Source organism: Thunnus thynnus, chromosome 3 (assembly GCF_963924715.1).
Source record: "Thunnus thynnus chromosome 3, fThuThy2.1, whole genome shotgun sequence".
Lineage (NCBI taxonomy): Eukaryota > Metazoa > Chordata > Actinopteri > Scombriformes > Scombridae > Thunnus > Thunnus thynnus.
Window position 1 is genome coordinate 23,633,263 of NC_089519.1, and position 24,286 is coordinate 23,657,548.

Sequence of the window (24,286 nt, forward strand, 5' to 3'; positions counted from 1 at the left end):
CTAACAGATAAACAGATAAAAAAAAACATATTGTCTTACCTCTACTGATATCTAGCCATGCAGATAATTCTGGTTTTATTTGCTCAGGTTTTGAGATATCAGTGTCTTAGATTTCTGTCTCCGCCTCAACACAGTGGTTTGTTTTGCTCACAGCATTGAAGAGCTAAAAATACATATATAAAAATAAATCAATTCAGCAGCAGTATCACTTTCCAGAAACAGTGTCCCTGTTAATTTGGATAATCCACAGGACATGCTGTCACCAGTTAACATTAGACTACTTCTTTAGCAGGGAATAGTCCCAATGAAAACTGTTGACAGTGAGGTGTATGACTGTTGTATTGGGCAGCAGATGTCTCAAACTGAACTATCCAAAACCAAAACTATCTTCATAACCACACATCACTTAAGGGCATTGAGATCTGGTTCTAAGATCTTGTGATTTGAGTGAACCAACCTTTTAAGGCAAGCTTAGAAAACAAAAAACTCGCACAGACAGACACACATACAAATGCAAGCTGAGTGAACAGCCACATGTTAGGATCCCACATGTTCACCTTGAGCGGGTGTACCTTTCCTTTCACACACTCATAAAACTTGTACTGTGTAGTAATATTACCTCTGGCAGGCGTAAGCCTGGAAGGAGATCATGCGTTTGGTCGTGTGTGTCCGTGTGTCCGTGTGTGTATCTGTCCACAGCTAATTTTCATAGACCCATCAGCCTAATATTTTTGCGCACATTTATGACTGTATGCTCAAGGACCTCTCGTGGTTGCGGTGATTCACAGTTTTTTAAAAACCTATTTCTTAACGCTCAAAAACTGACATTCATACTTGATATGTTATGATCCACTATAGTTAGGCACTAATAACACCCCCATTTTTGTTAGCTTCGTCCCCATCTTGACTGTATGGGAGCCGGTAGGGACGATAGGAGTGAGATTCAACTCTTCTTTCTTTGAGAGGGGAGAGCGAGGTAGAGAGGGGTTTTATTTTGTGTGGTATGTTACAACGAAATTTTCTGAATAAATAACAATGTTTAAATTGAGAGGTTTGGACTTATCAACCCATTTATTGTTTTCCTATTAAGTTTATACAGTTAGGTGAATCCAGGACACTTGGTTACTACCATTACACTATTCTATGCATCTTAAAGAAAACTGAGACAATACTACACAAAAACATTTTATTAAAAACTTCGCATACAGCTATATAAAACATACACTACACTACACTAGACTATACTATATAATACAAAAAAAAAATTGGCAGTTTTGGTGGCGTCGCAGTAGGTGCTTCACCACCCACATGCCCCCAGACACACCTGGTGGAGATCTGCACTCTACTGAGTGCACTCTTCTAGTTCCAACTGCTCTACTGTTATTTTAGCTGCAGCGGACAGGAGCGCTCCAGCAGAGTGTGAGAGAGAGTGCATGATTGGATGACTGCACATACTGCGGTCAGGTGACCATCACTGGCCAAGAGGGCACCCTCCCAGTGCATGATGGGTCGCCAAGTAGTCACCAAACCATGAGTATGACAAGCATGGAGGCAGAAAAGGGGAATAAAAACAGTAAAATGTAAATTAAATATAAATATCAGTGCTAATACCATGATCTAAGGATCATTTATGACAAACTCATTATGTCATTGAGAGCTACACTTTGAGATATGACAGCATCATAAGCAGTGAAAAATGATAAGAACCATGTCTGTAATCATACACTACAAATGTGATATGTCTTGCAATCATACACCGCAAATGTGATATGGCACACATCTAATACACCTTTACCGAGGTGTTCCCAAATCACATTACTCGATCTGCTAAATGTGGGGGGCTCGTGTGGAGCAGATACATTTGAGTCCCGTCAAGTGCAATGGAGCTGCTATCAGAAAGCAGCACTGATGACACTACTGCATTAAGCAGCTGTCCACTCCCATGATCATTAGTGCGATATGGATGCAGTGGAGCAGTGAACAGGATGCTTGGATTGCTACAAAGACAAGTCTCCAGGGGGGTGAAGGCAGGGAGATGAGTCTAAACAACATCAAGTCACCGCAACCCTCTGAGACAGGGTCAAAACTTTTACACGCACAAACAAACAGAATTCTGCAAACATTTCTGCGATAATCAAATCTTATTTCTCTCAGCTTCTTCACATTCCAAGACCAAATGACAGAATCATTACAAAAAGGCATTTTGGTAAAAAATAGTTTTTGACAATAGAAAAAAATAACTGTGCAGACCCTTAAAGTGAAATTGGTTTTTGCTCCTTTTTTTTCAAAAGAGTAAAAAGCAATCGATGTTGAGAACACATACATATCTTTCTTGTCCAGGTGCTGAGTCTAAAAAAATGTAGTTACTCTGTGTCTCAAAGACTTGTAACACTGTACAATGCTCCTTTTAAATATTCTTTATTACAAAGTTGAGTTAAATTTTGTACACAATGTTGGGTAACTATATATTTTATTACATCTGGCTTGGAGATGTGCTCTAACTCTGGGGTTGTAGTCAAATCCCAAAGGAGGGACACAGTACTATTTAATTAATGACACACACCTTTGCCAATCTGGGCTCAAAATGTTGTACTCTTTTTGATATGTAATAAAGAATAATAATTTTGAGGGAGCATTTTACAATGTTGCGAGTCTTTGAGCAACAAAAGAGGATAAAACCATTTTTGAACGTATTTATGGAAACAGTTTTTAAAGGTATACTATTAATGTTGTTATTCTGCTTCTCTGTGTCTCTCCTCTCTCTTTCTTTCTCTCTCAACCCAACCGGTCAAGGCAGATTGCCGCCCACCTAGAGCTGGGTTCTACTTGAGGTTTCGTCGCATTAAAGGGGAGTTTTTCCTTACCACTGTCGCCAAGTGCTTGCTCATGGGGGAACTGTTGGGTCTCTGTAAATTAAAGAGTAGAGTCTTGATCTGCTCTGTGTGAAAAGTGCCCTGAGATGACTTTTGTTGTGGTTTGGCTCTATATAAATAAAATCGAATTGAATTGAATTGAATTACTATGCAGGATTTTCTTAAAAAAACAATTTTTAAACTCATACAAAAATAATCCCTCTCAATCATCACTTATGACCCAGTAGAAGTGTGTGGCTGTGTATGTATCTGCAGAGACTCTGCCCTCTGCCTGTATGTTCTTATTTTCTTATTATTTTGCTGTGTTCAGGGCGTCAACTTTTGGACAGTTGGTGTGTTGCCTCTGGCAAATAACAGCACACAGGGTGTGAGGTCGTATCAAAATAGAGTGACCAGATTACACCGCTTTTTATGTACTTCAGTGTTTCCCCTGCTTCTCCGTCTCTCTCCTCTGCTGTGTGCAGAGTGCTGCTGTGTGCTGCTCCTCTGCTGTCTGTGTGTCTCACACACATGCGCAACGCAGAGAGGCCACAGCGGACAGGATGAAGCTCTGCATTCACACCTTCCTGCAGGGTTGTGCAGAGGTGTGTGGAGGTGTGGGCGTGTTTATTTGTGGGCATTTTTCTTGGCAGCTCTTGGCAAACTGTCAACTCTGTGATGTACTTTACTGATCAGAGCACATAATAGCCCTATATATCCTGCAAACAGATTCAACACATTTTTTCCCCCTTTTATCAACGAGCTCACATAGCATTGATTATGTACTAACAATTTAAGACATCTGTCCCTTTACAACAATCAGCATTTGGGAGGAACCATCATGCTGTTAAGTTTGAATTCCACTCAAGGGGAAGCTAGCAAACTCGGAAGGTTGAAGCCAATTATCTTAGCTTTCTAACATTTGCACTAATTCCCACAAGATGGTACTTTTCGGTCTTGTTATAACCTATGCTCAATGTTGTGATCTTTACACAGTATACAAAGGAGGGGGTCTAGCTAGCATCAGCTGTCTCCCTTTTATGGTTCCAGTTGTGGTGATGCTAAATAACCAGACTGTAAAAACTCAAAATAACAGTCTATATGTTACTCCGTGATCTGAATTATGACAGAGACGTAACTAACATTGAAACCACCCATACAGATATCTCCCCATTCAAATTACTAGTATTGACACATTCACATTCAGCTGCAAACCATCTCAGTGCCTGCTGGAGGTCACAGTGTATTGAAACCAACAGAACCACATCGTCTGCAAAAAGCAAAGGAGCAATCCTGAGGTCCCCAAACCTGACACTCTCCTCTCCCGGCTGCACCTTGAGATTCTGTCCATAAAAATCACAAAACCGGAATCGATGACAAGGGGCAACCCTGGCAAAGGCCAACACCCACTAAGAACAAGTCTGACTCACTGCCAAGAATGTGGACACAGCTCTCACTGCATTTATGTAAGGATCAGCAGCAGTGGTCCCAGTACCCCATACCCCCACAGCACTTCCCACAAGGTGCCCCAAGGGTCACGGCCATTAGCCTTCTCCACGTCCACATGTAGACTGGATGTGCTGGAGCCTCCTCTCCAAAACCCTGGCATAAGATTTCTCCGGGAGGCTGAGTAGTGTGATCTCCCACTCTACCAGTCCACAGGCACTGTCCCTGATCTCTATGTGACACTAAAGAGGCGTGCCAGCCATGACAGCCCAACAATGTCCAGAGCCTTCAACGTCTCAGGGCGAAACTCCTTCATACCCAGCGCCTTGCCACTGAGGAACTTTAAAAAATTCCAGCTTACTTTAATCTTACTTTTGTTTTTAGTTTGTGAAGACAAAAAGCCATATTTTGCTCACCGTGCTTTGCTCTGATAAGACATGCTGGTGTTACCTTCCTGGTTAGCAAGGTTAGCCAAGGCAGCCTTGAGGACCAGACCTGCTCTGAAACTACGACCATGAAACATGAATACCATAAAGCTTCAGAAAACACACACACCTCTGAAAATAACAGCACAGGAGATTAAGGGGAAAAAATTAAGTATTTAAAGCTTGAATGATTGCGTTGGCCTTTAGCATTTATCAAATTCTAACTCAGAGATGTAACCTTGCTCTTTGAATATTCCCACTATCTGGCCAATGAGGTGAAATTGTGCTCAGATAGAGTGTCTAATTAGCTTAATTATGAGTTTTAAGATAGGGATTAACAGATACAAATCAGAGGTGGGTGAAGATTACAGCACAGAAAGGCAGCTTTTTTTCTCTTTTCATCAAATTGGCTGCCACTAGCAATGAGCTGTGTGACCTAGAGCTGTGTGTAATATGGTCAGAGATGATGAAAAGGGTAATTAAAAAAACAAAACAAAGAAAAGGCAAGGCCAGGGGAAAATATGTATGTATATATTAATTCAAACTACTCCATATCTAGCTAATATTTAATTTCCAGTAGCATATGATTGGTATTATTTTGTAGCTGTGAGTGCCACTGTCAATGAGGAGGGTCTGCTGTGTTTTCCCACTGTGAAAAGCAAAGTCACACAGGGGGTAATTATCTGTGACGTGGAGATAGACATTGCTTCCCACTACAGACACACACACACTCAAATACTCTTCCTCACATTTATGCACAGCCATATGGTCCCTGGTGCAGAAATCTATGACTCCTACTATGTGTGTGTTTACTGAGCTATGGATGGGTTCCCCCTCAGAGCCATGGGTTGAGTGAATATTCTTAGCACGTTGGGACAGTCCACAACACAGCGCGTCCCTGTAGACCCCTGCCCTGCCTGCCTGTACCCTCTGATTTGGACAGAGGGCAATCAAGCAGACCCAGTAAACAATACACAGCAAGGCCATGGAAAACCACAATAGCTCCTCAATGTATTCCTCTCATATCACTAGGGACGCTAGTGTTTGTCCAATCACTGTGGAGTCAGAGAGAGGCAGTATGGAGGGACTAATGATCAAGGATGCTGTTTAATGGCCAGTGGAAGATAGGCAGCAGAAGATGACATGCTGTACTGTGCTTTCATAGAACTTCTTAGGGAACGCCCATTAGAGTGATGGCCCATAGGAAAGATATATATAGTGGAGTGTCAATGGCTGCTTTTCAAAGGCATTTTCTTGTTTATTTTATCCTGGGAATGCCTCCAGAGATCTCAGTTCATTCTGAGCCAGGGGGCAAGAGCAGAGGGGGGCTTCTGGGGCCCTTCATGTGGCCATCCTGCAGAGGGAAACTCCCCAACTTTTTCAGGACATCACACAGCCTGAACCTGTTAGTATAAATGATGAGAGGGAAGCTCCAAATACACAGACCAAAACACAAAAACAAACACATTGCTTCGGTATTTGTGTAGACTTATATAACACAGTCTGTGCTTTGCATAGACAAACTTCTGACATAATGTAGATATTCAAAGTTTGTCATAACACTGACATCATCAATGGCCCAAGCGAAGTGCTTGTCAAATTAAGGAACAGCATCTGAAAACCCCTGCCTCCACACCTTTCCAATATTGCAATTTAGTGAGCAGCATCCAACATTTTTTGTAACTTCGTACCAGAAACAAAAGAGCAACTGAGAGGGAAAGTATCCACAAATGAAAAATGTTATTTGTCATTGCCGTCCAAAATGGCCCATGTGAGCATTTTATGATCGGGCACACCTACAGTACTGGCAGAATGACATGATTTTTCAGTGCCTTACAAAGTGCAAAGACCGTTATAAAAATGATTCATGTGAACATTTTCTGATCTGCTACCTCTGTCGTTAAGGTTTGGTTAAGTTTAGGCAACTTAAAGTACTTGCTTAAGGTTAGGGAAAGATGTGTGGTTATGGTTAAAAGAAACCACCATTCAGTGTTGGTGGAAGATGAGATGCAAACAGTGGTTTCTAGTGTCAAAATCTGGTTCTTTGTGCACCAACCACCTATTACAATGTCACACTACTTTTGCCTATGCTTCTGAGAGACAACAGTCAGTACTTGCAAACCCACAAGAGGTTGCTTGTCAGGAAAACATTTTATTTTGACTTAATGACCAATGAGGATATATTTGAAAACTGCTACAACAGATATAAAGGTTTTGATTAAAACAGCAAAAGGAAGGAATATCTGCATATTTTCCCCTCTTCTGGCTTTTGCTTTGCTTCAATCTGTTTGTTTGGGAAGTAAAGAAGATTCAGATTCAGAATCCACTAAGTTTTTTTGAAAATCTTTTTTTGCAATAAACACAGACCAGAACAAGAAAATCTATTATTTTCTATTGTACCACTCTATAAGACTAGTTTGGGTAATGTCTAAATATAATCTGGAGTGTCATCTCCAGACAGAAGTAGAGGAAAGAGAGTGTTCCTCTCACATTACCTCCTGCTACATTGGCAAATGATTAGGCTGCTGAAAGCATCTCATTATCAGTATTTATGAGGGAGTGCGCCAGCCGGAGTAATGACAGCTTTACTCCAAAGTGGCACTCTCTCTCTTCCTCTCTCTCTCCTTTTCTTTCTGTCTCTGCACACACACACACACTCCCTCCCCTCCTTCTCTGTCTTTTATACACACTCTATTAATCTACATACATACAGGAAATATAATTTGTGTAGATATAGATAGATTCACATACTGTAAATGTTATCTTAGTACATTAGTGCATTACTCTCTCTCTCTCTCTCTCCGTCACTTGACCCTTCTTGCATGTTGAGCCACTTTTAAAGAGACCTTTTATAAATTTTGTTTGAGAGCCCGTGTGCATATGTGTTTTGTGTGTGTCTCAGATAGAAAGAGATTTTAGCAAGATCTTATTCTTTAAGGAGGTTTTTTTCACAGCTAAAACTTGAGATTAGTGAGCTGGTTGAGAATTGAGGTTAGACATGTAGATCCCATAGCTTCTGTTTGAGTTAAAGGATATTTTGGTCGTGAAGGTCCAAACATGAAAGACAAATGTATAGACATATGTATGTATGAGTGTTTGCTTATTTCTGTACCACCACTTTCAGCAGGATTGTATCCAGCTGTGTCCATGTGTGAGATGTGCAATACACTAGTGTGGATGAACGAAATCAGCTCTAAACCCCTTCAGGTACATTAGGCACAAGCACCACCTGTGCAACAATAGCTGCAAACAATCCAATACATCACTGCAACAAGCAAACACTGCTGTCTGAGACACAATCATGCTGATAAATCATTATTTTATGCATGCAATGTTGTCTGACAACATAATCATGAATACAGAACAAAGATAACACTTGTGTTGTGTGATCCACCACATCAACATTCAAAAGGAGCACTTTCAGAGATAAGAAAAAGTTGACTTTCTAGGCATATGCCATTATTTTGGAAAAGCTTCACACCAGCATTTTTAAGTTTATCCACCCTGAAGAACATTTTTGAAAAGCTCAATCTTCAGGTGTGAAAAACTGTTGGTTTGGACAAAAGGCCAAACTGAGAGGAAAGATATGCTTTCAAATAAAACTGCTTTAGTGTGGACATGGACTAAAACCCTCGTCAACAACTTCTTTATCAAGGGCTTTAGTTTTAACTTGGCAAACTTGTTGAAAATCTGGTTTTCGGTCACAGATACATACCTTCTCAACACTAATCATTTTTTTCATCTGTACACCCAACCCGAGAGACTGAAGAGCTTTCTTATTAGTTTGGATCTTCTTGCCTGAGGGGCCAGAAAGCGATGAGATATTTGACCAAACGCAGAAACCCAATAAGGGGCCATCGATTAGGAGGGATGAGCACCATATTGGAGACACGGGTGGCTACAAAGAAATTAAAAAGCTGCAACAAAGAAATGGAAGAAATCAAAACTGGGGCACCTTAAATCTCTTTGCCTCTCTGCCACAAGTTGTGCGTCTGTTTGTTTGTTTATGTTTTGGATCCCCCGGGTGGAGGGCGTGTTGGCTGCCTGTAGAGGACCACGGAGCGAAAACAAGATGTGTTCAGTGTGCTCCAGACTGAATTGGTGATTATCTGATGCTTATGGGTGATCTTTAGATTATGGACTTTTTAACTTTTCTTTACAGCAGTGATGTTTGATGATGAACATGATGTCTTTTGAGTTCATGCTATTGTATATTTTTATATCTTGGACATTTGGGGCATCTCGCATGTCCATGAGTGTATACTTTAGTATACACAAGTCAAACTGAAATTAAAATTCAATCAGCATTTATATCCTCTGTGTTTGTTTTGACTTGTGTGCTTGGGCAAAATTGTTGGAGGGTATTTAAGTTTGATTTATTTTAAGGGTGTGAATTTTTGGTTCTGACTGACAATCTTAGTACTGGTAATTTGATAGGTGAAATATCTGTGTGGATTGACACTAAAATAGTTTATAATATCACTTAAATTACAATGGCGCACAGCCATTTAACCAGCTGCCAGACAGGCATTGTTAGCTGTTGCCTAGTTACATTTCTGTCATTTCTGTACTTTTCAACGAATCTTTACGCTTCTCTTTAATATGTCACAATTGGGATCAGCAATTAATGCACAGAGTGCTGAGGTTACAGGACAACCTATTGCTGTGTGTTTTGGCAGTCTTGTCATTTGCTATCACCCTACTGAACCCATAAGAGAGACAGCTAATGCTAGCACATCCCTCTCCTTCGCATAGCATGTGAAGAACACAAGTGTGCAGAAGTTTAAACAGATGTTGGTATAACATGTCCAGAGTGTACTGCGCCGTTTAGTGGAAATCATTGACAACGTTAACAAGCTAAAGTGGAAGCTATTTAGCCTAGCTTGGAAGCTTTCACTTTCAGATTAGAATACAAACTTAACAGTACAATGGGTCCTCCAAAATGTTGAGTGCTGTAAAGGGACAGACAGCTTAAATCACTAAATTTCCATGTGGACTTGTTGAAAAAAGGGGAAAAACATTTCTTGTGTCAGCGTTTGTAGGCTATACAGGGCTTTGACATGCTCCAGTCAGTAGCACATCACGTAAGTTAACAGCGTGTCTCCTGGCAACTCTGGCTCTAAAATGTCAGTCAACAGCTGCCATTGGAAATACCAACCCAGAGGCTTGAAGCTTAGATGCAGTTTCCACAAATATATCCAAAAACTTTTTTTTTATTAGAAAAACATGCACAATAGCTGCAGTATCATCACAGTTTATATTTCTTGACACAAAAAGTAAGGAGAATTCAAATTTAAGTTTGACTTTAAAAAAAATATCTCAACTAACTAACTTACCTGACATTGATGATGACAACATTATCTCTAAAATGTGCACTGAAATTTTATTATTGTAAAGTGGAGACAGGCAGAGACAACTTCACAGGTACCTCTCTCGAATTGGCAAAGTTGCTTTCTCAATATCATCTATTTTTAACTTTGACAAGAGGGAATGAGTATGTTTGTGTTGTAAATACTAAGTGTGCAGGGGCTATAATATGAATTGGCTGCAACTGGATACATGTGACTAGGGGGCAAATGGATCTAATGGTAGTCTTAATGCTGGCCTTGAATAATGAGGCCTTTGTCTAATAAAACTGGAAAGCGTCCAAATACCTATAGGGACCTCGTCTAGTTAGAGCAATAACAGTCTATCAAAAGAGAAAGCAAAGTGATTACTTAGAGGGTAATAAATACAAGGTCCATGCTGGGGAGGGACTGGGGGCTAGATTGAGAGAGAGAAAGACAGAGACAGGGACAAAGAGAAAGAGAAGAGCATATTAAATAAGACAAACACATCTCTTCTTTTACCAAATAACACTTACAAGAACAAAACTGTCGCTAAAATCTCGGCCTGGGTAAGACCTATACGTATGACATTTATCCAACCAGCATCTTTATACATCACAAAACCAAGCTACACTGTAAAAATGAAAACTTGAAATTGCTGGCCTTATTGGGATTTTTGATTAAGCTGGACAAAAAGTATTAATTGTCCATGTCAACTATATTAAATTATTTGCTGCAACTAACTGTATTGAGTTTTTTTGTGAAAAGTTGGGCTCACTACAACATTACTGCTGGCAAGATGTGCGTATTTCAGTCAGACTCAAGCTGGGGCCCAGCCAGCGACTTTGGGCATGCTCATTTTGATGCCTCAGTTACAATGGGGTCTCCAAACAGAATTTGCAGGGGTTTTCATCCACCATCTTGGTTTTCCCCCACTTAGCTTTCTGTGATCATCATGGATGCATGGATGTATAATAAGAGCTAGATAGGGCGCCGCTGCTCAGCCTTGAAGCCAATTTTTCCCCAGTGGCCACTTGCGGTATTGCAGCGAAAAATCCCCCTGCGGCCCAAGAAGGATTTTCCCCATAGACCACCATTGTAAAAGAGACATCTGTAAAACTGTTGACAGGACATCTCGAACTGCAAACAGCGTCAATTATGACTCTTTCTGTTATGAACTTTTGATCCATACAGGTTTTATCTTTGTAAAACTTTCCTCGGGCCGAGAAAAGCGATTTAAAAATCCGTGATGTCATCACGATGTAAAGTCTATGGGCCAAGCGGGAGCTCATGGGCAGGGCTAGCGGGGGAAACACTACTGTGCATATTCAGTGGGCCGCACAACGCAGAAGCAAACCCAGAAGCTAGAAACTTTTTTTGGCGTATGCGCCAGGCGAGCAGTTTCTATAGGACTGAATGGTGCCATTTTTAGTCCGGTATCCAGCTCTTATAATACATCCATGCATGGATGTAATATAAGAGCTGGATAAGGTGCCATTACTCAGCCTGCAGGGAATTTTTCCCAGTGGCCACTTGCATTATTGCAGCGAAAAATCCCCCTACCGCCCAAAAAGCATTTTCCCCATAGACCACCATTGTAAAAGAGACATCTGTAAAACTGTTGACAGGACACCTTGAACTGCAAACAAGGTCAGTTACGACTCTCCCTGTTGTGAATTTTTGATCCTTGGAAGTTTTATATTTGTAAAACTGTCCTCGAGCCAAGAAAGGCAATTTAAAAATCGTCATCACAATGTAAAGTCTATGTGCCAAGCGGGAATTCGTGTGCGGGGCCAGTGGGGGAAACCACTGTGCATATTCAGTGGGCCGCACAACATGGAAGCAAACTCAGAAGCTAGAAACTTTTTTGGTGTATGTACCAGCTGAGCAATTCGTATTGGACTGAATGGGCACCATTTTTGATCTGGTGTCCAGCTCTTATAATACATCCGTGTTGGGCATCCACTTGTGTGAAATGAATTACCTCAAGGTGAGTATTTTTTAATAGAAATAGTTTTAGAGATGCTGTTTTTTTTACTAGATGTAATTCACAATTGTGCTTAATGAGGCATGTAATTACAGGTTTAAAATTTTACGTAATTTTGAGGGCTTCGGAGATTCACATTATTGCTACATTAGTTAGCTAGCTAGCATTAGGGTTTGAGGCATGTAGAATAATAAATCGGTTTGTAATTTTGTTATTTACATCCCAATGTGACCAGTAAAAACATTTTAAGTTCCCTTCTCTGTTAAATGTGTCTAATTTATTAATTAATTTAGAACTGTATCAATCATTTGCCCACTTTGTTGCGGGCTAACAATAGCTGCTAGTTTATAATTAATGATTCTTTGTTTACTATTACAGCTAACGATGTGACGTTAGCTTACCATTGTGCAGGATTAGGTAAGCTAAGATGACTGACATTGACTTACTAGTTAGCTTCTCTATCAAGCCAATCCATTTCTGTGTCAATATGGTAGAAACTGAACATTAAGTGAAACAGAACGCAATTCAATACAGTCCAGTCTGGAATAATGATAACTGTTCAAAAGTAAAATGGTTAGCGTTATGTTGTTGGTTAATTCTAATGAACTAGTCAGTAATTTGTTTTTATTTAGTCAATGCATGCGCAAGTTACTGTCTTGCCCCTAGCCCTAGCAGAGCTTGGCTCAGCCCCTCCCAAATTGTAAGAGCAGAGCCAAGAAATGGTAAAAGAGACCTAATCACATTTAAGCTTAGTTGTCAAAAATCTGAGTGTGCTGGTGGAAAAGGTTCGCCTTTATATCTTTTCCTGATGAAGACTTTTATTTTAGTATTGGCTGAAATCATGTATTGCTTTTTCATGTGTGTTCTGATGTAGTTAATATATGCAATATAAGTTCTGCAAATTTGTTGGCAGAAGTTCCTCTGAGGCATCAGCAACTACGGCATGGAGGAGTATCACACTGGCCCAGTGTCCACATTGACTGTGCGTATACCTTCAAAACACATGGCACACTGAAACCGCACCTTTCCAGATCACACAGCAGGACGGTCAAATGGCAAGAGAAGTCACTTTTTTTGTGTGAGTTCAGAGACATATGTAGTGAACGCAAGTTCTTAACTTATCTTGGACATCATCTAAGAAATTGAGACTGTGCATTGCCTCTTTTTAAGGTGTGAATTTAAAACAATCTTAAAAGCTTCAGCTATCACAGAAGGAGAAAGCACAAGCACAAAGCACAGAAGCACAAAAATCATACACTAAAGGAGATTCGAACATCTGTCAGAGGAAATTCAACCATTTGATGCCTATCTTGAGGCAGAGACTTCATCACAAAGTGGTCTAACACAAGAGTCGTGAAAATGGTAGGGTAGAGTATGTAGAGGATGTAGATGTTGAGACACAAACTTTCATTTCTTTTTCTGTGTATGCAAACAGTGTTACATTTTTCTAAAAGTACAATCCAGAAAATAGTTGAAGAATTTCATTATAGTCTGCACTTTCTGAATTTAATTCTCTTCAAAGAATCAAAGAGGTACTTACAAAATATAATATTGAAATAGATTATTGTGTAGCTCAGAAAATTAATGAGACAATATTCAAAACAAATCCACTATTTTTAACTACTGAAGCAAAGGGTGCATAGTCCACTGATCACAGGAAGAATTTATATTTCAAGGAGCACTTTCCTGTAGTTGAGCAAACTGAATATCTGTATGACAGGACCTATAAAAATTGTTCTGTTTATGTTTCAATCAATCAAGTTCTAGAGAGTTTATTGAGGTGGGCAGATTTTTTAGATAAGGTAGTATTCAATCAAGAACATTTACTTGGCCAATACAGATCCTTTCAAGATGGTCAGTACTACAAAGACAATAAGCTTTTGGGGGAGCAAGAGACAGGTATTTCTATAGGCCTGTACATTGATGAATTTGAAGTATGTAATCCCTTGAGGACATCAAGGAAAAAATCATAAGATCACTGCTCTGTGTATTGGGTTGTTCTCAATTTACCAGCCAGGTTTTGCTACAGTCTACCCTTAATTCAGCTAGTTGTTCTTGGAAAGAGTACTGATGTGAAACTGTTTGGGTATGATAAGTTTTTTTATCCACTGATTAAGGATATAAAGTCACTGGAACAAGAGGGGGTGTTTGTTGAGGTTCTAGATAAGTTTGTAAAAGGAACAGTATTCTGTGTCTGTGCAGATAACCTTGGGGCCCACAGCCTTGCAGGCTTTCAATGCAGTCAAAAGAAAATATCCGCATCAAGATACCATACCGCTTGTCAAAGATATTCATTTGTATGGGATCCAATATGTAAAGGACATGATAATATCTGCTGGTCAATGCAGTGGACTGCCAGACTTCTACAGGATACTTAGCATTGTAGTTAACCTTGACAAAGTGTCATTTGTCTCTAATAAGATGCCATCCTGGTTCCTGGAACATTACAGGTCTTACAAACTTGTTGAAACCAGCTACGCAGACCTAGAAATCCTAGATCTGGAGTTTTTGAACGATTATTACCCACTGGCTGCATACACAATAGGAGGAAAGGTGCTAGTGACCCCGAGGATGTGCCTGTTGCATTGAAAGGACTTGTAATGGTATGTAAACCCATTCTCTGTATCATTTCAATTTTAAGCATTCATGGTCAGCTACATCAGTATTCCACCTGGAACATATTGATGTTTTGACAGCTTTTTTATACTTTGCTCCATAGACAATTAATTGGGCTCTGGCTTTATGAGGCCATAAAATGTTTGTGTGAGCTGTTAATCCCAAGGTGAGGTGAGGTTTGAATTCTGTTTAGTCCTTCCAGCATGCTTGAATATATACCTCATTTGGGTGTAAGAGCTCACACAAACATTTTATAGCCTAACAAAGTTAGAGCCCCATTCATTGTCTATGGAGCAGCCCCAAATTTCACATCCCGGTGACGTCACCGATTTGCAGGTTCTGTCTTAGGAGAGAGTGGTGCTTGTTCAGAAATACTGACTGAACTGTCCTGGGCCACAGGAATAACGTGAATTCTTAAAATGGATGACATGCCTTTTAATGCATTATCTTGATGCGCGAACCCTCAATGGAGGCCAGTAATTGCTTGAATTAACAAGATACATTTACAAAACAAACATTTCAAACATCGCATGTGGTTTGGTATGGTGTCTGTGTTTTCCACCAAAAATAGGCAGGGCCACTAAAACAGTCAAAGTACCTGGATGTACCTGTCTGATGTATAATGCCATCAAGCATGATGATGATGATGATTACACATTTGTGTGACTTGCTGAGGAAAGCCCTGCTAATGGATTATGACAATAGAGCTCTGTATTGTCTGTCTCATCTGGTTCCAGAAGTACTTTTTCTATGGTTTTAGTCTATGGAGAAAAATTAAGATTATTAAGTGTCATATGTGCAGCAATAGTAGCATAGTTCAGGCTCTGAAACTGGGTTTAAGGACTGAATTATGGCCTGGAGGTTGAAGGTTACCTTTTTATTTTCCCTTATTTTCACAGACTTTCTTTCTGTTATTGCAAGTATAGATAACCCCAAGACTCATCTGGAAAGTCCAGTTTATTCAGCCACCAGAGTCTGAACTATGAGAGAAGCTTCAGCTTGAACGTGGATTCTCCCTACAGTATGAAGACCCTGATTTTGATAATACACTTTCGAACTTGGTGGACATTGCAGAGTTGCCCGCAGAATGAGCCATCCTCCACATTCTGTGGGATAAAGACATATTAGTATTTGATCAATCAGAGACAGTGTCTAATGCTTCCTTTTCCCCCTCCATCTCTTCCTTTGACACAGCCAACACCAGCTCACCTGGCTCCCCCAACAGCCCTTCTTCATTTATTCATAACTATTTATGATGCACCTCACAGTAGCCTTCTCCATTTCCTATTCCCCCCTTCTCATATGATATTGAGTTGAAGTTGCATAAGGGCAATGAAGTATATTTGTCCTGAGAGCCTACCCTGACAAACCTCAAATTGAATCTGTTGCTTCTGAAGTTGTTCATAACCACCCATGCTTTAAGGAGCCAGGCACCGGCACAAGATATCATGGCTGGACAGGTCAAGTACAAGCTTGGCAACTGCAGGTCAAAGCTGCATCATGCAGGCCGCAATGAGGTCAGTGTGAACAGGAAAAAGAGAGAGGGAGAAAGATGGTAACGAGAGTAGTTTCCTTAAAAAAGCAAAAACGAAGAGAGGTCAATCATGTCCGCGATCATCCAGAAAACCATGATGATGATACATTAGAAGATGAAAGTTGGGCCTTTGTGGATGAAATGAAAAAGAGATGTAAAGACATGACACTCATCAGACAGAAGATGGGCCCCACATTCTGCCTTAGGAAAAAGGAGATCATGGATGTGCAGCCCATGGTGTCAGAGATCCAGGAGAGATGGTCTGCTCTATTTTCTGAAGAATAGGTAAGGCAATTTTTGTGTTATTATTTCAGTTTTCTTTCTTTGTTTTCTAAAGCACTTTTCAAAGGGAGGACGGATACAGTGGGTGGTGCTGCCTCACAGAAATGTCATTCATTCTCTAATTCAGAGTGGTGTTGTCATATCAGTAGATTTGGCTCGCTTGTTAGCAGTGACTTTTTCTTGTTCACTAATCTAGACTGAACTGTCTTAAGATCGTTGGATAAACATGTGAACTCTGTTTATGGGGGGATTTTTCCATTTGAATGTATATGTATAGTACACATTCAGTGATTATTACCATTTAGTGAGTTTGCATATATAGCCAAATACGCAAAATCACTCAACAGTAATAATCACCAAAACTCTCTATTTTAATACCGAAATGTATTACTGCTTTTGTGTTCAACAGATTTGTGCAGAGTTCTACTGTATCACCAACAAGCTTGATAAACAAGTAGACTGATCACTTAAGAGTATTTAAATTTTTTATTGTTGGAATTTATAACTCCATGGCCGACTATTTCTTTGCTCTTAAGGGGAATACCACCAAGTGAAAACATAGTGTTCACTACTCTAACCAACACATTATTGGTTTATTTTGTTTTGTGATTTTCAGACATCTGACATTACAGTACACTGAAAGAGCACATCCCTGGAAGGGCTTCCCCTGTTTGTTCGTGAGGATTCAGAGAAGCTTTTCAGGACATGTCTGGTGAGTACAATAGCTCACATTACCAGATAATCTGGGCCAAACATCGGTACTGACCAAGGTCCCAGACCAGATTTCTCCTCCAATTGTTAGGAGGGGTGAATTGGGGATTAATCAGCCAAAAACTCTTCTAGTCAGAGACCAGCTTAAGTCTGGTGAAGACTGACGTGGTGGAAGGAGAGACTTTGTCAGAGGCTATATCATGGAACAGTTGAGCACCTTCACATGTGACTCCTCAAAGGAATTGTACTGTTGTTTTGTAGGAAGAAGCCATTGTCTTGCAAGATCTTTTATGGGTATTTATTCAATTGCGTAATGCTACCAATTTTAAGAATTCTTCCTTTCCCCCAGGACAGTTCAGTCAGTATTTGTGAACATGAGGCTCTCTCCAAAGATTTTGAGTCTGTAAAATGTTGGGTGAGCTCTTACACCCAAATGAGGTTCATATTCTGGCATTGCTAGAAGGTCTGAACCAGAATAAAATCCTCATTTGGGTGTAAGAGCTCACACAAACATTTTATGATCTCATAAAGTTACAGCCCCACTTACTGTCTATGGAGCAGTCCCAGAGTTAACATCCCAGTGACATCGCCGATTGGAGGGTTGTCTCTGATTTCTAGCTTTAGGGGAGAGTGATGCGTGTTCAGAAATACTGGCAACTGTCCTGGGACACAAAAGTAACGTGAATTCTTAAAATGGGTGACATTCCTCTTAATGCATTCTTTAGCCATTCTAATTTGATGGATTGTGAATTTCACTTTCTTGGCGTACTATTTGCACTATATTGTGATACCACCAAAATCCACCATTTTTCATGCTACTGTACTACCTCATTTTACATGCTACTATACTACCTCATTACAAAAATACTTTTTGCACATTGTGACATAGCTCTGGGAGGTGTCTTGGTCAGGTGTGTTGTTCTGAGAAGGGCTACTCCTTAGTCAATTAGGGGTTTCTAAGGGTCTTAGTTAACCAAGATATTTTTAATTTTTAACATCAGTAATTATACACACCTTAGTGTTTTTGACTTGGAAGTGTGGAGGATTTAATAGATTGGAATATTATCCAGTCCAATTGCAATGACAGGTAGGTATCTTGTGCAGATTCATCACTGCTATAGGCCTTCACTGTATTTGAAAATGTAATTTGGATCCTTCAAATCAACAAATTAGCACATTCGATGAACACCATAATAATAGGAGGAACAGATTTTGTTTTTGGGGGGAGGGCTCAAAGGTGCTTTTACATGCAACGATAGCTATGATGGTGATGGGTCACTGCGAAATGGCTGCCAAATATATCACTAGGAAAAAGCTACCAAAAAGAGTCTATTGCTGTTGCCTGGTCAGCTATCTTGTGCTGAATGGTAAACATTGCTGCTTTTATGGTTGCAGGATTTTGAAAATTTGAGTTTTTCATTAATTAAGTTAAAGGGTTTGGCCTTAGAGTCATGAAACTTGCACTGTATTTGAACTAAGTTTGTTGCTGGTATAACAAATGACTGTTTTTTACATGTTATGTTGCTGTGGCTGGCATATTTGAATTTTAAAATGGAACTGTTTGCCAGTGTTGAGATAAAGAATCATACAAGTCCATTTTGAGTAGCCCACATAATTGCAAATTATTTTGTGCATGATCATTTGATGTACACACCAATGGTCCTGTTTAGTGTTACAGTTATAATAAAGTATAAAGTGAGATGTAAACTGGTGTTGTCATTCTTTGACCTGCAATTTAAAATATTAAGTTAATAACCCTAATTTACTTTTACTCAATAATTAACTCAATAATTTTGGAAATATAGAATTCTTAGTATAACTCTAATTTTCAAGTTTTTCTAAAGAAGAAAAGTAAATTATCTGAACAAAAGATAATTAATTGGCACTGTGTCAAAACGAGTTTGAGTTCTCAAAGCTCAAAACTCAAAAATCTATTGAAGTAAGTTGCCTTGAAATTGAGTTTTCTCAACTTCTTCGTTTTTACAGTGTATGGGGGGGAAAAGACTCAGCTGGGTAAATGTGACTACATTTGCTGGTATCAAATCATTCAGACTGAAGTCCTACTTAACCTTGGGAATCCCTTAAGAACTCCATTATCAAGATCAAGTCATCAAGTTTCAATTGAGATAAAGAACGAAAAGTGAAAAGATAAAAATACAAGTGAAGTTTGAATGCAAGGACCTTGATTATCGTACAGGTGACATGTAAGAAAAAAATAAAGAACTAGAATTAAAACTTCTTAACAAGTAGAGATTTTTTTTCTCCTTTTTTCTTTGAAAACTACTTCACACTACACTTTGTAATTGCTTTGCAAAATGTTTTAAAATTCAGTTGAAATATACAACAAGTAAGGACCACCAAACAAAGAATGCAATCAAAGCCACTGTGCATTCCTTTGGTGGCCAAGGACAGACACTTCATTTGAGAAGGAACATGGAGTTCTGAGGAAATATTGTCCCTTATTCAAAATGACAAAATAGAGTTCAAGTGTGAATGTCAAGACTGTTTTGAATTTTGAAGAACAGTCTGAAAACCAATCAGGTACACTTTGATTGCTTATACAGACCAAGCAAATGGGTAACCCTGGTTTTAGCGTACTCATACAGGAACACGTACACACAAAGTGCTCTTACACTGCCTACCCCATTTCCCAGCATGTCTTAAATGGTAGGGTATAGTGCTGACCTGGAGGAACGGCTTTAGGGCCAGAGAACTGGACACAATAACACCACCATCAATTATAGCCCTGAGAGAGGGAGCAGAGAGAAAGAGTCCAATCAGAGAATTAGAGAGATGTGGGGCAGACAGGTGGATCGACAGCCTCAAGGCAGAGGGAAAGGGTGGAAGAGGGGATGACAGGGAGGACGAGAGAGGGAGACAGACTGCTGGTCACCGCTCTAACTAAGTGACGGGATGAGGATAATAAAGAGTCAGTCACAGTGGCCTCAGAGGGGGGAGAAAGGGAGGGATAGGAGCAGAGCAGTGACAGAAGTGAGAGATGGACTTCATCAAGACTGCTGCCTGATGGTCAGGGTTCAGACTGTTGCTCTGTTTCTGCACCTCTGTCTTCAGGGCAGGGGAAGTGTGTGTGTGTGTACGTGTGTGTGTACTGGCTCAATCTCCAATGACAGGTGAGCGATTCATTCCCCCCCACCAGAGTGACCAATGCCTTTCCACTCCAGGCTCTGATCCATTTCAGCTAATGTATTACTGAGCATCACTGTCTGCTGTCTGCTGACTGGGCTGGACTGACCTAAACACAGCTTTAGCGGGTATTACTGGGCTGCACTGGGCTTTCCTGAGTGTAACAATAGAGGCAGCACACCCTTAACCAAAGGTGTTTCTTCACGTGTTCAGATTACACATAAGAATTTCAACCATGAACATGAAATGGCCGTACTTTGATGCACTTTACATTAAGTTTAGGTTAGACACTGCCTAAAACTACAGTACATTATCAAATAGATTTATGATCTTTTGACACTCAGCCTGCCGAGGCATGGTGAATTTTGAGATTTGAAATGAAAGATATTACCTGAGCCAAAACTTAACTAAAACTACAGTATACTGGAAACCTGATGAACTTCTGTATCGCGTATTGCTTTTTTCTGTCAAGGAAATGGATTTTTGTGTATGCAAATCTTTCAGCTGATTAATGTCTTTAAATGTATGGTCACATCACAAATTTGGTCTGGGAATATTTGGGACTGAGTGCAGGGGCAGTTTGGATGAATAGGAAGCTAATGTGACTGTTCCCTATTTGCTACCCAGTGCACTTTATTTACTTTCTACCATTTTATTTATGTGTCCAAATGCCTTCAAAAATCCCCAGAATGGAACAAAAAATGATTTTCTTTTGCTATAAATCCCACAATGAAATGCTTTCCATTGGGCAGATTTGTAAATTACAGTGATGCAACACTTGCAACCTGGCAGTGGTGGCACGGAGTGCTGATGATGAGTGATTTATGACTTGTAAGTGTCTGAAATATCAGTTTACTAATATAACTCACTGGAAGGTAAACTTAAGTATCTATTACTATTAAGTATCTAGGGATTAGTGAATAAGGTTATGGTGATCTTCATCTGCATCACCTGTTGGCTTTGTAAATGTGTTAATGCCATAATAACAACCGGAAGTGTGAAAATAATCAGATAACCTGAGATATTTTCCTGTATCTTCATTCAAAATGCAAGAGAGCAAATTATTTTCCATAGTCAATTTAGACCTCAAAATACAATTTTATTACAGGGGTCATAAGATGATGATTCTCTTCATGTGGCTTGGTGTGCAAGCAGAAAGAAAGAGAAGATAGAGACAGACAGAGAAGTAAGAAGGGAAGAAGGAGAGTGCGCTGGTCCGTCCTTCCTTGGGGACCTAGACCACCTCTCCTGGCTGCCCATTAAAAACAGAATTCCTCCACAAACTGTTTGTGTTTTTAGTCTAACTCCTCCAGGGTGCTGCTTGCCACAGCACAAGACAGTCACACCACGCCTGTCCTCTCCTTCTCTGTGTGTGTGTCTCTCTTTTCCATCGTGGCTAACATTCACTTCCTTGCTCAGTCTGAGACCAGTCTACTATCAACATGTGGCACATGTCCTTGACAAGTCAAGAGGATCCTTCACCATAGGAGTTGGGCGGCAGCTTCAACCATGCAGCCCCTTTTCCTCCCTTGTCCCCTTTCCTCCCTCATCCTGCCATCCCTCTTTCACTCTCCCTCTCTTAATATTGAGTTGCCGGGGTAAAAGGGGGCCAGAGGAATCTAATAACTGTGACAGTGGGGCTTTTTTGGCATTGTTCCTGAAGCTGTGCAGACACACACAGGGCTGTCTGCTGGCTCTAATGAAAGGTTAAATGAATAGGACAAAGTGACAGGAGATACAATAAAGAAACAAGAAGGAGGAGTGTGTGCAAGCATGTGTCCATGTCTCTATGTGTGTGTGTGTGCGTGTGTGTGTGTGTGTGCGTGTGTGTGTGCGTGTGTGTGTGTGTGTGTGTGTGTGTGTGTGTGTGTGTGTGTGTCTCTCGAGGCCAACCTCCTTTGCTCAGGGAACAACAAGGACAGCCCCTCCACAGCGCCACAATATTCAAAACAGATTGGTCTGCGACAGAGTGTGTGCGTGTGTGTGCACTTTTATGTGTGTCTGTGTCATGTATGTGTGTGTGTCTGACTCTCTCACCAGGACACAGATGCTGAAGAGGAATTCCAGCATGGGGTTCTTTGATAAATGTTAAGGTCACTAGCAGAGGGGAGGGGTGGAGGCTGGAGGCTGGATGAGGAGGGGAGGGGAGAGCGGGAGAGCTGGTGCTGTGGGGGAAGAGGCAGAGGGAGTGACGAGGGGGGACGCATGTCTCGTCTTGTGCCTCTCCCTGCCTGTGCCTTGGTGGAATGCAGAGTCACATGAAAGAGGCCCTCTTTCTCTCTCCCTCTCTCTGAGACTCGTCTCTTGTGTCTGTCTCAAAAGCGCCACTGTCCCCCTCCTGACACACTACCTGTCAGCAGATTTCTCCCTCAACTCCAAAAACACACATAGCCACAAACGCGTCTGAAAACACACAGACACCATCATATGCATGCAGGCATTAACACACATACAGTCGAGTGTTAAGTTTCCCTCAAACAGAAAAAGTGAACCAAGACGCAAACAAACACACAAAAATCCCATCATCCTTAGACTGCTTAATTACTATGATTATCACGGTAAATAGCACCTTTGTCACAAGCAATCACAGAGTAGGACTTCTAACATGTCATCCAGGTTTGTGGTAATTGTGATTGTATGGCACGGTATAGTTCAATAAACACAAAATAATCAATTAATACTGCGCATCCCTTGGATATTGTTATGCAGATAAAGACAGTGATTGGGAGTTAAGTAGTAAATGTCACAGGCAGGGTTAGTATGTGGCATCAGACTGAAGGAGGGAGCTTCCATTAGATTGCATCAAATCAGATCTATAAGGTTAATCCATGTGTTCCTGCCAAACCATGAGGTCAAGAGCCACTGGACTAGACAGCACTGGACAAAGAATATAAATAAAAACGTTCACAGTCTTGGAGAGTGGTTGGTAGCAGATATGCAGTGTCCATGGTATACATATCTATTAAAAATGCTTAAAGGGCTGTTCTCCCTGACTCAGCAACTGTATGAATTTCAACTGTAAAATAACCATGATTTATTTTTATACATAACCTATTCCCCAGGGCACATAAATACATGAAAATGTTTACAACGTATTGAGCACATACACAGTGCACTGACAACCTTCACTGATTTCTGAAAGGTAATATTCAAAAGCAAGGACATAATTAATTAATTCAAGGATAAAGAGTCTGAACTCTGCACTATGGCTGGCTAATAGAGGTCAGATTATTCAACCCACAAGCATACAAGTGCGTCTTAAACATTATCAGTATATTCAGATAAGAATCATTATCAGATAAAAGCTGGTGGAAGTAAAGTCACTGTATAAAAAAACAAGACCTGACCTATATTGGATTTATACATTGGTCCCAATACAGTGACATGAAAACACAGATTAACTTTATCCAACATCAAATACCAACTGCCCAACCTGAAAACTCAACAAGAGCCAGATGTGAGCTATAGAGCTGACTAATGCGTTTGTATATTTCTTTAAAGCTGTTGATCAGAATGTACACATTCTACCTCATACTCGAAGCTGTGCCTATATGTACATTAAAACTGTATTTTCTTACTATAATGATCCCTCTTGTTCATACTGGCCATTAAGAAATCCCTTCATGATGTGTTTCTGATGTAAGTGATGGAGGACAAAATCTACAGTCCTCGTTCAGTGCAAAAATATATTCCAAAGTTTATCTGAAGTTAATACGAGGCTTCAGCAGTCTTAGTTACATCATACCGCTGTACTTCCAAAGTTAAACAATGAAATAGTTAAGTAACGTCATTGTAGTGGCCACATTTCCACATCCTAATTCTACAATACTAAAACCTCCCATGATATTTTACCATAATCCAAGTTAAACCTACCACCATACAATACGATGTAATACTATATACTATATAATGCAAGGAACATACACATTTAACGTTAGATGTAAACATGATTTATTAACTGT

General features: G+C 40.2%; 1 protein-coding gene and 1 long non-coding RNA gene across 3 annotated transcripts in view; one reads left to right on the forward strand and one right to left on the reverse strand.

The window, feature by feature from the left end:
* The window catches only part of bnc2 (basonuclin zinc finger protein 2), a 178,187-nt gene that overhangs the window by 145,808 nt on the left and 8,093 nt on the right, over positions 1-24,286 (reverse strand). The gene's annotated exons all lie outside the window — the stretch shown is intronic.
* LOC137179854 (uncharacterized) lies at positions 11,359-18,321 on the forward strand. The gene is made up of 3 exons (XR_010927877.1): positions 11,359-12,040; positions 12,951-16,472; positions 17,086-18,321. It is a non-coding gene; the product is annotated as an uncharacterized lncRNA (long non-coding RNA).